The sequence below is a fragment of the Camellia sinensis genome, chromosome 7, assembly GCF_055761805.1.
Source record: "Camellia sinensis isolate YWXY chromosome 7, ASM5576180v1, whole genome shotgun sequence".
NCBI classification, from domain to species: Eukaryota; Viridiplantae; Streptophyta; class Magnoliopsida; order Ericales; family Theaceae; genus Camellia; species Camellia sinensis.
This window is the reverse complement of record NC_138967.1, coordinates 195,923,292-195,937,105: the sequence shown is the minus strand read 5'-3', so window position 1 is coordinate 195,937,105 and position 13,814 is coordinate 195,923,292.

Below are 13,814 nucleotides of genomic sequence, written 5' to 3'. Positions count from 1 at the left end.
TTGGATAAATTACAAATACATCCTCTAAGAATTACTTAAAATATGAATTTTCCCTTTTGGTTTGAAAAATTATAAATATACCTCTCTACAAGAATTTTTTATTTAACAGAATTAATTGAGAAAGTGAAATTTTTAACTATTCACCTATACAATAATAAAATTATCTGAATTATTAATTAAAATAAAATTTTAACATTATTAAAAACTGTTAATTAACTTGATAATTTATTAACAAAATGACCTATTTGTTATGAAATTAGAAACCATAGAAGACATAATGTAATTTGTAGAACCACAACGAGTAATTTGTAATTTAAGTAAACCTTAGAGGGGGATTTGTAATTTATCCAATTTTTTTAAAATTTAAAAATGTGAGACCCCTAACTTTTGTAAACCTTATTAGGTCCCTAAATTTTGATTTATTATAATAAAGCCCTTAATTCATTGATTGTTTGCAAATTAAGCCCTAGAACTGAAAACGCATCACGAACGAACCCCTACAAACCCTAATCGACCCTGGAAGCTTAGAAATCATCTCTAACACTCTAACATTAATTATTTAACTCTCAAATTTTAGATTAATCGCTCTAAACCTTAACTTCCGGTTTTCACAGTCTTCGTTTGGTTATTTACCTTTAAATTCAAAGTAAGATAATACAAACCGAATTATTTTTCCTATCACTAATTTATTAACTCTACACTTGAAATAGATATTTTAATTGAGCCCAAACCCTCACATTTTTATTAAATCACAAATTGACCCCAGACAAGTATGATTATATATTTATATATGCACTTGTACCCTAAAATCGTTTTTTTAACATTATATTTTACAATTTTCAAGATTTGTACAAAAAAAAATATATAAAACAAGTCCATCAATTCACTATCACATAGCTAGCCATCATACCTCCTAGGCTATAATTATTGTACTTTAGTACAAACAAATCCCTTGAAATCTTGGAGCAATAATGACTTTGGTACCTATAAAGATTTGCTATATATATGTGTGTACTTCTAACTAGAAAGTATTTAAATTAGCCCTAAACCTAACTAGATCATAATTAAATACATAATTAAGGTTCTAATCCTCCCTCATTCCATTACATTAAAACTAAATCAAGGCACTATTCAATTGAATTGGAACCAATGGGCATTTGGGACTTTTCACACCAAATTCTCTATAAATATACCACTCATCCCCATTTGTTTTGCACATATACACACCCACACACACCCACACTATATTCAAGTGAGAGAAGAAAGGGAGAATGATCAGCTTGGTGAAAGATATGAGAAGAAGTTTGCTAGCTGTAAGGCCCTCAAAAAAAAAAAAACATAAGACAACTATTCATGAGATCCATGCTCATAGAAGAAGTATTATATATTCATTCATCAGAGTCTTCTTTACAAAAGATGGTGTACGTTAGCAACAAAATAAATGTCCTACGGCTTACATCGCTCCAAGTATTGACTTGGTTACAACAAAATAAGAGTTCTCACTCTATACATAGAAAGCCCTTGGCTTGAATATACATGTAACATCAAAACAAAATAACCAAAAGGGAGTCTTCAACTCCAAAACCTCCCAAGCTAAGATCTTGGAGGCAGCATGTCACCTATACCTGAAAATGGTGTCCCAAATAGGGTGAGCCAAAGCCTAGCAGAGATATGCTAAACTGTATATGAGAATTAACTAAAACATTAGCATTTGATAAATGTTCAACACTTATAAACCAACTTACATTCTTTCCATAACCAATCAACATTTACAAACCACTTCCTTTCATTTATCCAATATTATCCAAACAATTTAAAATGAGACTACAACTCATATATCAACACATCAATAATCAACAACATTTAACACTTCCATTTTCTTGCCATTTTACGGAACCACGTCTGAGGGAACCGGCACCCAAATATATAAAAGGTTTCGGGACTTTCACCCTGGAAACTCCAGCCAACTTAATTATCAATGGAGTCCATCCCCTATCTCCTACCATACAATATACATATACAATGTATTTAAACACATAATAATATACAATAACCCAACAATTCACATATTCAAAGCGTTAATTTCACCGTCACATTCAATGACATAATCTAATTGATTAGTTTCAATTTCCCTAATTATCATGCAGTATCTACAACAATCAAAACTATCCTTCACCGATAGCCCAAAACAGTTATTTCTAAACAGATAAATAAATCTATCAAATAGATAATTTATTACATTTTCCATCGATGAGTGATTTATTAATCCAACTACACCATTCAATCTCATATATTCCCAATTCCATAATTTCCAAGCCAATTTCATATTTTCCCAATATTATAATGATTTACACAAATAATTTATATAGCTCAAATTAGGACATTATTCTCCATTTTCTCAAAAATTGCAACCAAGGCCAAATTTCGTTCATCCTACATAAATATTTCCATTATCAAGACCTCACATATACAAAGAAGCCCAATATTAGAAAATCCCTCTTTTACAATTTCAACTCAAAACCCTAACTTCACCAAACTTCCCAAAGCTCACCATTTATACAAAATGACTAAAATTTATGTTAGATCTCATAATAAAGAGTAGATTATCCCTACCTTAAATGAAGAAGCTCATAGGAGAAGGAAGAAGAAAATCCAAGATGCTCCAAATCTAAGATTTTTTGGATCAAAAGATAGCCCACGTGATACTCAAGCTTTTATACAAAGGGACTATGGTAGAAAACCACTAGAACAAGGTGTATTTGTAAAGAGAGAGAGAGCTTAGAGAGAGAGACCACCAGATTTAGGGTTTAAAGAGAAATGGGGATGAAAAAGTGATGTAGAATCACGCTGCTACGAACTGATATATACAGGGCTCGCTCGAGCGAAGGATTGGTCGCTCGAGCGACCTGACACAAAAGAACCTCGCTCAAGCGCAAGAGTCGTCGCTCAAGCAAACAATGCGAAGCTTTAGGTTTGCAACCCAAACGCACGATCGAGCGCAAGAGTCCTCGCTCGAGCGAAGGAACACAAAACATAGGGCTCACTCGCTCGAGCACAAGAAGCATCGCACGAGCGAAGAATACCAACCTTTAGATCCAAAAGAGACGCAAACGCACGCTCGAGCGCAAGACCGTTCACTCGAGTGAAGAGACACAAAACATAAAGCTCGCTCGAGCGCTAGAAAGCTCGCTCGAGTGGAATCTGCATCTAAAAAAGAAACCTGAAGACCCACAATACTCGCTCGAGCGCACAAACCCTCATTCGAGTGAAAAAACAAACACCCAAGGCTCGCTTGAGCGCAAAAAGTCTCGCTCAAGCGAAGAAGCCAAATCCTGGGTAGCAACCTTTTGCTCTAACTTACAACCAACCTGTTCCAAACTTACCCAACACATCCCACAACTCAAATACAAGGAATTAAAGGATGGAAACAAGACATAGACAACCACAACAACCAAGGAACTCGAGTCTGGAATATAGTAAATGACAGGGGAAAACTGGGGTCGCTATAACCTCCCCCCCTTAAAGAATTTCATCCCCGAAATTTTATACAAGTTATAAAATCATGCTTATCTTAATTTTCAATATGATTACAATACACCACTTAGCGACATGATCCACTACCGATCATTCCATCTCTTCTCGAGAGAATCACTTAACAAAATATAGCTCATTATGCATTATCAACATGCATTCTTTCAAAATTCAATTAATCTCAACACATATATCTTGTGCTTTCCAAAACATATTCAATGTTTACAACAAGTTTATATTTTCGAAACTCAAATAACATATGCAATGTTCAAATTCAACTCGTGTTTCCGAAACATACTGAACATTCATACTACTTTCATAATCTCAAAACATATAATATGCTTTATAACCCAAAACTTATACAATGTTTTTATAGTTCATTAACAAAACAGAATTTTCCACATATACTCCAATACCCACAAATAAGTCCAGATATTTCTCTCGGACCTCCAACTCACGTTCCCAAGTGGCCTCCTCAACCTCGTGATGTTTTCGCAATACTTTGACTAAGGGAATCGTCTTGCCTCGCAAGACTTGATCCCGCCTAGCTAAGACCCTCACCGGTCACTCCTCATACGAGGCATCCTCATCAACCTCTAAGTCGGTCTAATCTAGTATATGCGATAGATCCGGCTCATATTTCCGAAGCATAAAAACATGAAACACGTCATGCACCTCGGACAGTTGCAGCAACAATGCTAAACGGTAGGCAACCTCCCCAATCCGCTCAAGGATCTCAAAAGGGCCAATAAACCGAGGGGATAACTTCTCATTCTTCCCAAACCTTATCAAACCCAGCCTAGGTGATATTTTTAGAAAGACGTGATCACCCACCTCAAATGCCAAAGGCCTCATCCGACAATCGGCATAACTCTTTTGGCGACTCTGGGTTGTAACCAATCTCTTACGGATAAGTGCCACTTTCTCTGTCATTTCTTGTACCAACTCCGGACCTAACAAAGGTGCATCACCCATCGCGGCCCAACACACTAGAGATCTACACGGTCGGCCATACAAGGCCTCAAACAGTACCATGCTAATACTCGATTGGAAACTGTTGTTGTAGGCAAACTCCACTAAGGGTAAGTGTCTCTCCCACGACCCCTTAAAGTCAAGGACATAGCCTCGAAGCATATCCTCAAGGATCTGAATGGTGCACTCGGACTGCCCGTCAGTCTAAGGATGGTAAGCCGTACTAAAAGTCAATCTAGTGCCCAAGGCACTCTGCAAACTCTGCCACAACCTAGTAGTAAAACGCGGATCTCTATCAGAGACAATCGGCATTGGGACCCCGTGTAACCTCACTATGTCCCGGATATACAAGTCGACAAGATGATCTACCGAATCTCTCACGTGCATAGGAATAAAGTGCGTCGACTTAGTCAGCCGGTCAACTACCACCCAAATAATGTCACTACCCCATTGAGTCCTTGGAAGACCCATGACAAAATCCATTGTGACGTGCTCCCATTTCCACTCGGCTATATGCAAGGGTTGTAACAAACCTGCTGGCCTCTGATGCTCAGCCTTCACTTGCTGACAAGTAAGGCACTTTGACACAAACACCGCCATATCTTTCTTTATACCTCTCCACCAAAACTGGCAACTCAGATCATGATACATCTTTGTGCCTCCCAGATGCACCGCAAGGCATGAATGGTGAAACTCTCGGAGTATATCCTCTCGGCAAGACTCCGGCACAAACAAGCGGTCTTGGTACCTCACACTCAAGTCAGGATGCACAGTCAAACCCTTCTCTACCTTCTCACTAGAGATCTTCTCCCGGAGGGATTCTACCTCAAAGTCACTCCTCTGTGCCTCCAACAGTCGATTCACAAGCGTAGGTTGTGCAACTATAGAAAACAAGGCCGCAGACTCAACAGACTCCCCTAGAAGTAAGTCGAACTTGCCAAGAGCACCCAACATCTCCCATTCTCGGATAGCAATACAAGCTACATCACTAATGGATTTCCTACTTAGGGCATCGGTCATAACGTTGGCCTTTCCCGAATGATAATACAACTCGAAGTCATAATCCTCTATGAACTTCATCCACCCTCTCTGCCTTAAATTCAAGTCCTTCTGTGTAAACAGATACTTTAGGCTCTTATAGTCCGAGAACACCTCAAATCTCTCTCCATAAAAATAGTGTCTCCAAATCTTCAAGGCAAATAACACAGCTGCTAACTCTAGGTCATGAGTATGGTAGTTCCTCTTGTGTGTTTTCAATTATCGTGAGCTATAGGCTACTACTTTCCCTTCTTGCATCAATACATAACCTAAACCCTCTCGTGAGGCATCACAATACACTGTATAACCCAAACCCCTCTCGGGAATAATCAAGACTGGAGCGGTGGTAAGTCTAATTTTAAGTTCTTGAAACGACTTTTCACAAGTCTCACTCTACACAAATCTGACCCCTTTCCGCGTCAATCTAGTCAAAGGCGAAGCTAGCCTAGAGAAATCTTTCACAAACCGATGGTAATACTCGGCCAACCCCAAGAAACTACAGATCTCGAAGACATTCTTAGGCTGTGCCCACTCTTGCACTGCCTCTGTCTTGGATGAATCTACAGTCACCCCTTCCCCGAATACCACATAGCCTAAGAATTTAACCTCCCTTAGCCAGAACTCACATTTCCCAAACTTAGCATACAACTTATGGGCTTTAAGCAACTCAAGCACCACTCGTAAGTGTTCCTCACGCTCTTCCTCAGAAGGTGAATAAATCATAATGTCGTCCACAAAAACGACCACAAAGCGATCTAAGAACTCCCGGAAGATCCGGTTCATCAAGTCCATGAACACAGCCGGTGCATTGGTAAGCCCAAAAGGCATCACCAGAAACTCATAATGGCCATACTGCATACAGAATGTCGTCTTCGGGATATCCTCCTCCTTGACTCTCAACTGATGGTAACCCAATCTCAAGTCTATCTTAGAGAAACAACGGGATCCTTTCAACTGATCAAACAGATCATCTATACGAGGCATAGGGTACTTGTTCTGAACCGTAGCCCGATTCAATTTTCGATAATCAATGCAAAGTCTCAAAGCCTCATCTTTCTTTTTAGCAAAGAGGGCTGGTGCTCCCCACAGCGAAGTATTGGGGCGGATAAAGACCTTATCTAGCAACTCCTGGAGTTGAATTTTCAACTCACTCAACTCGGCTAGGGCAAAATGATACGGTGCCATGGAAATCGGTGTTGTGCTAGGCACTAAGTCAATAGAGAACTCGATCTCTCGATGGGGTGGTAAACTAACAAGATCCTCGGGAAAGACGTCCGAGTACTCACAAACTACTATGGGCAACTCAGTCCGGGTCTCATCACACTCACTACTCATACAGCTAACGAGAAGACAACTAAGCTCACTCCGCTCTTGCGGATCATACACCGGTGGTAAAGCCCTACCAACGCGATCTCCCAAGAAATGAAAACAATCTCCGCTCAACGTACATACAGTAACCCTCTAACGGTAGCAGTCTATAACAACCCGGTATGACGATAACCAGTCTATACCCAGAATCACATCAAACATAGACATATTCATCAACACAAAAGAAAAGAGAAGCCGACGATCAACGACCTCTATATCACAACCCCGACACCTCTGTTTCAAAATCAGCTCACCTCCAACAGGTAACACAACACAAATAGGAGATGCTAACTATGCCAACTCTAATCCCAAAACAGATGCAAATGCAGAAGATATAAACGAATGGGATGCACCCGTATCAATTAATACATTGACAATCGAAATGCAAAACAAGAAGGTACCTCTCACAACAAATGGAATCGGTACAAGATCTGGCGTTATAACAGCATACATGCGCCCCGAAGGTCTCTAATCTACCTGCTCACCTCTCGGAGTATAAGACTGCTGCACAGACTGAGCCGAAGAGGCTCCCTGATTGGCCCTCGAGGCTTGAACTGACTGTGCTGGCTGGTGACTCTGTGTCTGTCTCGAACCAGACGCACCAGATGTGCCACCCAACTGTGGGCAAAACCTCTTCAGGTGCCCCGCCTACCCACACTGATAACAAGTGAGCGGTTGGCCCCTGCCCTGACTCTGGCCCTGAGAACGAGCCAAAGATGAAGCTGCTCGCTGCCCTCATCCCTTCTGTGGGCAAGCTGGAGACTTGTGGCCCAACTGACCACATTTGTAACAAGTGATATCTCCCTAACCGGCTCTCCCAGAACCTGAACTTGGTATTGGAAAGATAGATCTCGAATGCACTCCTTGGGATTGCTGAGGGTTAGAACCCCTCTGCCTCTTGCCGTCCCCCTGGCCATCCTGACTCATTCTAGAGCCCCTCATCCTCTCCTCCTCTGCATGCATAATGGTCTCAAGATGGGCTGCAACCTCCACAAGGCGCCTATAGTCCCTAATCATGGACCTGGCAACTCGAAACATAAGCCCAGTCCTCAACTTCTTCTCGAACTCCAAACATCTACGCTCCTCGATTACCACCAACTCCGGTGCAAACCTAGACAAGCTAGTAAAAGTGGCCTCAAATTCCGTCACTAGTGTACTCAACTGCTTAAGCTGAGAAAACTGATCTCTCAACTTTTCCCTCATTGTAGCCGGCAGGTACTTGTCCTGGAAAGCTTCAACAAAGGCCTCCCGAGTCCTTCCAATGCGGCATCGCACATGCTTCCACCACTAACCCGCGTCTTCCTTCAGTTGGAAGGATGCCAAGGTCACCCGCAAACCCCCGTCTTCGATGCCAAGCATCTCAAACGTCTTTGTCATCTGCTCAAGCCACTCATCAACCTTCAGTGGCTCTTTAGGATCCCCCAAAAACTCATCTGAATTCGACCGGAAAAACTCCCTTTTCAAAAACGATGGCCCTACCTTAGTTACATGGGCCTGGACTTGATCTTCAGCCTTGAGAATGTCCATAGACTCCCTCAAAGCTCCTGCCATTTCGCGGGCTAAGGCGCCCATGGCCTGCTGACTAACCAGTTCGGCCACGTTGGCCTGACCAACTCCCTCCTCTTGCGCCAGAATCTCATCCGGTATTGGCATGTCTTGCCTCCTAGGCCTACCACGCCTACCACCACGGCCTCGTCCTGACATCCTAATAAAGGTAACAACTACATTAGCACATTCACAAACGTGCCGAAGCTATTTCACTCGTGTCCTAATATAATGGACACCTGTAATTCACTCCACATAGGTACATAATCACATAAGCACTTATGAATTTCATTTCCGGATAATGACTGTCCTGTGGCGTTGCTAGAGTTCCAGTTAGAAACGGCAGTGATCAAGTGCCTTTCCAATAGGACTCCCAGAAACCCAAGGACCCGATCAACATCCTAGAAACTAAATCCCATACCTATATAATCACACATGCATTTTATCATATAAACACATAACATTATACATAAGTCTCTAACGAGCGAGACAAACCCATTGTGGTATTAACCGCTTCCTACGTACCTAAAGTATTCAAACCTGGTACGCTCTGATGCCAAGTTGTAACGCCATAAAAAAAAAATAAGACAACTATTCATAAGATCCGTGCTTATAGAAGAAGTATTATATATTCATTCATCAGTGTCTTCTTTACAAAAGATGGTACATGTTAACAATAAAATAAATGTCCCATGGCTTACATCGCTCCAAGTATTGACTTGGTTACAATAAAATAAGAGTTCTAACTCTATACATAGAAAGCCCTTGGCTTGAATATACATGTAACATCAAAACAAAATAACCAAAAAGAAGTCTTCAACTACAAAACCTCCTAAGCTAAGATCTTGGAGGTGGCATGTCACCTATACCTGAAAATGGTGTCCCAAATAGGGTGAGCCAAAGCCCAGTAGAGATATGTTAAACCGTATATGAGAATTAATTAAAACATTAGCATTTGATAAATGTTTAACACTTATAAACCAGCTTACATTCTTTCCATAACCAATCAACATTTACAAACCACTTCCTTTCATTTATCCAATATTATCCAAACAATTTAAAATGAGACTACAACTCATATATCAGCACTTCAATAATCATCAACATTCAACACTTCCATTTTCTTGCCATTTTACGGAACTACGTCCGAGGGAACCGACACCCAAATATATAAAAGGTTTCGGGACTTTCATCATGGACACTCCAGTCAACTTAATTATCAATGGAGTTCATCCCCTATCTCCTCCCAAAAAAATAGAGTACATCCTCTATCTCCTCTCACACAATATACATATACAATGTATTTAAATACATAGTAATATAGAATGACCCAACAATTCACATATTCAATGCGTTAATTCCACCGTCACATTCAATGACAATCCAATTGATTAGTTTCAATTTTTCTAATCATCATGCAGTGTTTACAACAATCAAGACTATCCTCCACCGATAGCCCAAAACAATTATTTCTAAACAGATAAATAAATCTATCAAACAGATAATTTATTACATTTTCCATCGGTGAGTGATTTATCGATCCAACTACACCATTCAATCTCATATATTCCCAATTCCATAATTTCCAAGCCAATTTCATATCTTCCCAATATTATCATGATTTACACAAATAATTTATATAGCTTAAATTAGGACATTATTCTCCATTTCTCAAAAATTGCAACCAAGGCCAAATTTCGTTCATCCTACATAAATATTTCCATTATCAAGACCTCACATACACAAAGAAGCCCAAAATTAGAAAATCCCTCTTTTACAATTTCAACTCAAAACCTTAACTTCACCAAACTTCTCAAATCTCACCATTTATACAAAATGACTAAAATTTATGTTAGAACTCAAAATAAAGAGTAGATTATCCCTACCTCAAATGAAGAAGCACAAAGGAGAAGGAAGAAGAAAACCCAAGATACTCCAAATCCAAGATTTTTCGAATCAAAAGATAGCCCACGCGATACTCAAGTTTTTATACAAAGGGACTAGGGTAGAAAACCACTAGAACAAGGTGTATTTGTAGAGAAAGAGAGTTTAGAGAGAGAGACCACCAGATTTAGGGTTTGAAGAGAAATGGGGATGAAAAAGTGATGTAGAATCATGCTGCTACGAACTAATATATACAGGGCTTGCTCGAGCGAAGGATTGGTCGCTCGAGCAACCAGACACAAAAGAACCTCGTTCGAGCTCAAAAGTCATCGCTCGAGCGAACAATGCGAAGCTTCAGGTCTGCAACCCAGACGCACGCTCAAGCGTAAGAGTCCTCGCTCGAGCGAAGGAACACAAAACATAGGGCTCACTCGCTCGAACGCAAGAAGTGTCGCTCAAGCGAAGAATACCAACCTTGAGGTCCGAAAGAGACGCAGACGCATGCTCGAGCGCAAGACCGCTCACTTGAGCGAAGAGACACAAAACATAAGGCTCGCTCGAGCGCAAGAAAGCTCACTCGAGCAGAATCTACGTCTAAAAAAGAAACATGAAGACCCACAATACTCGCTCGAGCGCACAAACCCTGGCTCGAGCGCAAAAAGCCTCGCTCGAGCGAAGAAGCCAAAATCCTGGACAGCAACCTTTTGCTCTAACTTACAACCAACCTATTCCAAACTTACCCAACATATCCACAACTCAAATACAAGGAATTAAATGATGGAAACAAGACATAGACAACCATAACAACCAAGGAACTCGAGTCCGAAATATAGTAAATGATAGGGGAAAACCGGGATCGCTATACTAGCAATTCTAACAACCCTCAAGTAAGCCACAACACAACTCTCTCTTCCATTTTTCTTTTTCAAATACATGTTATTATAAGTTTAAAATGGTATTTTCAGATGTGTTATAATGGTATTCTTGTGTCAAAAATGAAAAGAGTTGAGCCTTGATTCTACCCTTCTTCTATTTCTCTTAAACGGTATAAAACTACATTTTTCCCTAACAATCTCTCAAAATTTTCAAAGGCACACCATCACCTTAAATTTCTGAGTTTAATACATATTATTTAGCATGTTTTCATCACAAGATAAGTGAAAAATTTCCCCTAGCTGACCTCTTTTCTCACCAATTTTCTATTTTCAAGAACTGTGTCAGAAAAATCTATTTTGCAGCCACCTTACGAAAATTGTAGAAAAATGTATAAAAATATTCTGTACCTTAATTTTATGTCAAAATATTTCTTAATGAGTTATCTTTCAAGAAAAATTGGTTTCATTGAAAACGAGTGAGCGGTTTGTGAGAAAATCTGATTTTCGTAACGGTCGACGAATCTAGACAGAGCTGGAGTATTTCTGAAATAACTACAAATCTGGAAAAGCTATTCCATTTTCGAAATTTTTTCTAAAAACTAGATAAAATTCGCTACGAACCATAGGAAGGCCGGGCTCTGGAAAAATCTAAAATAACCCTTTTGTGTATAATCTTTAGGTAGTACTGAATCTGGAAATTTTGTTTTCATTGGTGTTTTATGCTCTTGTATTCATGAATATACTTATTAATTTATGATGATTTCTCGGTATGATATTACATGTGCCATAAGGTTTATGTATTTTATTTTAATCATTCGATGGTGCTCACACTATTGCAAATTTGGAAATTATATTCTTGTGCGACGTTATCCCCTTAACTTCATGAATATGACTAGAGCTACTTGTGCCTATCTTCATATGTGGATCTCATGTGTTGTAACTTTATTTCCTTCTATTTGTACTATTTTGTTGTTCATACTTGTGCAATAGATGTTGTTTCAAGAGCATGTCCTAACTTTGACTTAAATTATCTAACTCAAACGGGAAACTTAATGGGTGGTAATGGTTGCGAATTTTTGGACAAGATTACTAAGATATTGATTGCTTGACGGGATGCGTTCCCTATTTGGAAATTTAAATCTTGCGCAAGTGGTTTTCGGAACTCTTGAACGGAGCGGTTGTATTCAGACCCTAAGTATTTGGTGTAAGAAGGGATTTGGGCAAGGTCCATTGTTACCGTCTCTTTTGAGGCCCTGCGGTTGGCGTTATGCGGTATATAACCGTTGGTAGGCATCCGAGGTTAGTTCTGCAACAAAGCAGCAAAAGATGGGGCATACCGAATAATCTGCGTCCGATTCTTGTGGTTGGAGAACGAAGTCTCTTTGGGGGATTTCTAGATTTCTAATATCTAACCTTTGTTATCTATTTGAATGACATGTTCCTTTCCTCTATTATTGAAATTGCTGTTATTGACTTGAATATCATGCTTCACTACTTGCTTGCTATAAATGTGATGGTGTATTGGATTGGAAAAAATAGATGGGGTGTGTGTGCGTTTACTGGGCATTCAAAGCTCATGGCATTTCATGCCAGGTATCGAAGAAACGTACGAAGCCAACGAAGAGTGAAAGACATTTGAAGATTTAAGTTTTCCTTAGAGAAAGTTTGGAACCATTTCACTCATTAGTCCAATTGTGCCTTTATTTATTCTTTTTGGATTGTAATAGTAATGGAACTCGCTTTGTAAATTTAAAATTTGAGACGCTATAATTATTATTTACCTTATAATCCTATGCCTATCTCTGCGTTGCTTATGAGACCTTACGTCAATGCCTTTTAAGATGTGCCAAAAGGATAGTGCGTTACCTAAGAAAGTTGGACTTAGAAGGGAGGCTAACTTGACTCCTCCGGCGATTTGGAATCTTACTCGGTTATTGGCCATAGGACTCATTAGTGCCGTTTTCTAGACTCCTAACCTTAGATAAACCCTGTATTTAATTGACAATATATTATCTGAAGTTTACAATTTTTGGGGCGTCACAAAAAAAGATGTCTACTAGCTTGTAAGGGTGAAATTATCATTTTAACATGGGACTTGAGCTTGGCAGATGCCTCAATTATTAGCAAATATTAGTTTTTGTTTTTTATTTTTATTTTTATTTTTTTTATCAACTTGTACATTTTTTATTTTTAAATGAATTATAAAAATTATACAAATGCTCCTTTTGTTTTTTATTTTTATTTTTTATCAACTTGTACATTTTGATTTTTAAATTAATTATAAAATTATACAAAGGCTCCTTTTGAAAGGGTATGAGTATTTTTTTTATAATTATAATTAAGCAATTAAAATGTATTTACTCTATATAATACATATATATTTCACAAATATATATATATATATATATATATGATAGGTTAAAGGATAATCCTCCTCCTTGGTCTTCTGTTCATACTTCTATTGTTAAACAGGTCAAACAATATGTTAAGTCCCTTCCTTGTCTTGGTATTCCCACTGATGCCTGGATTAGGTATGGAAGGCAAGGTAGTTGACCTAGAACTGACTGATGAGTTACTTCTAAATAATCGATTCATTGTTTT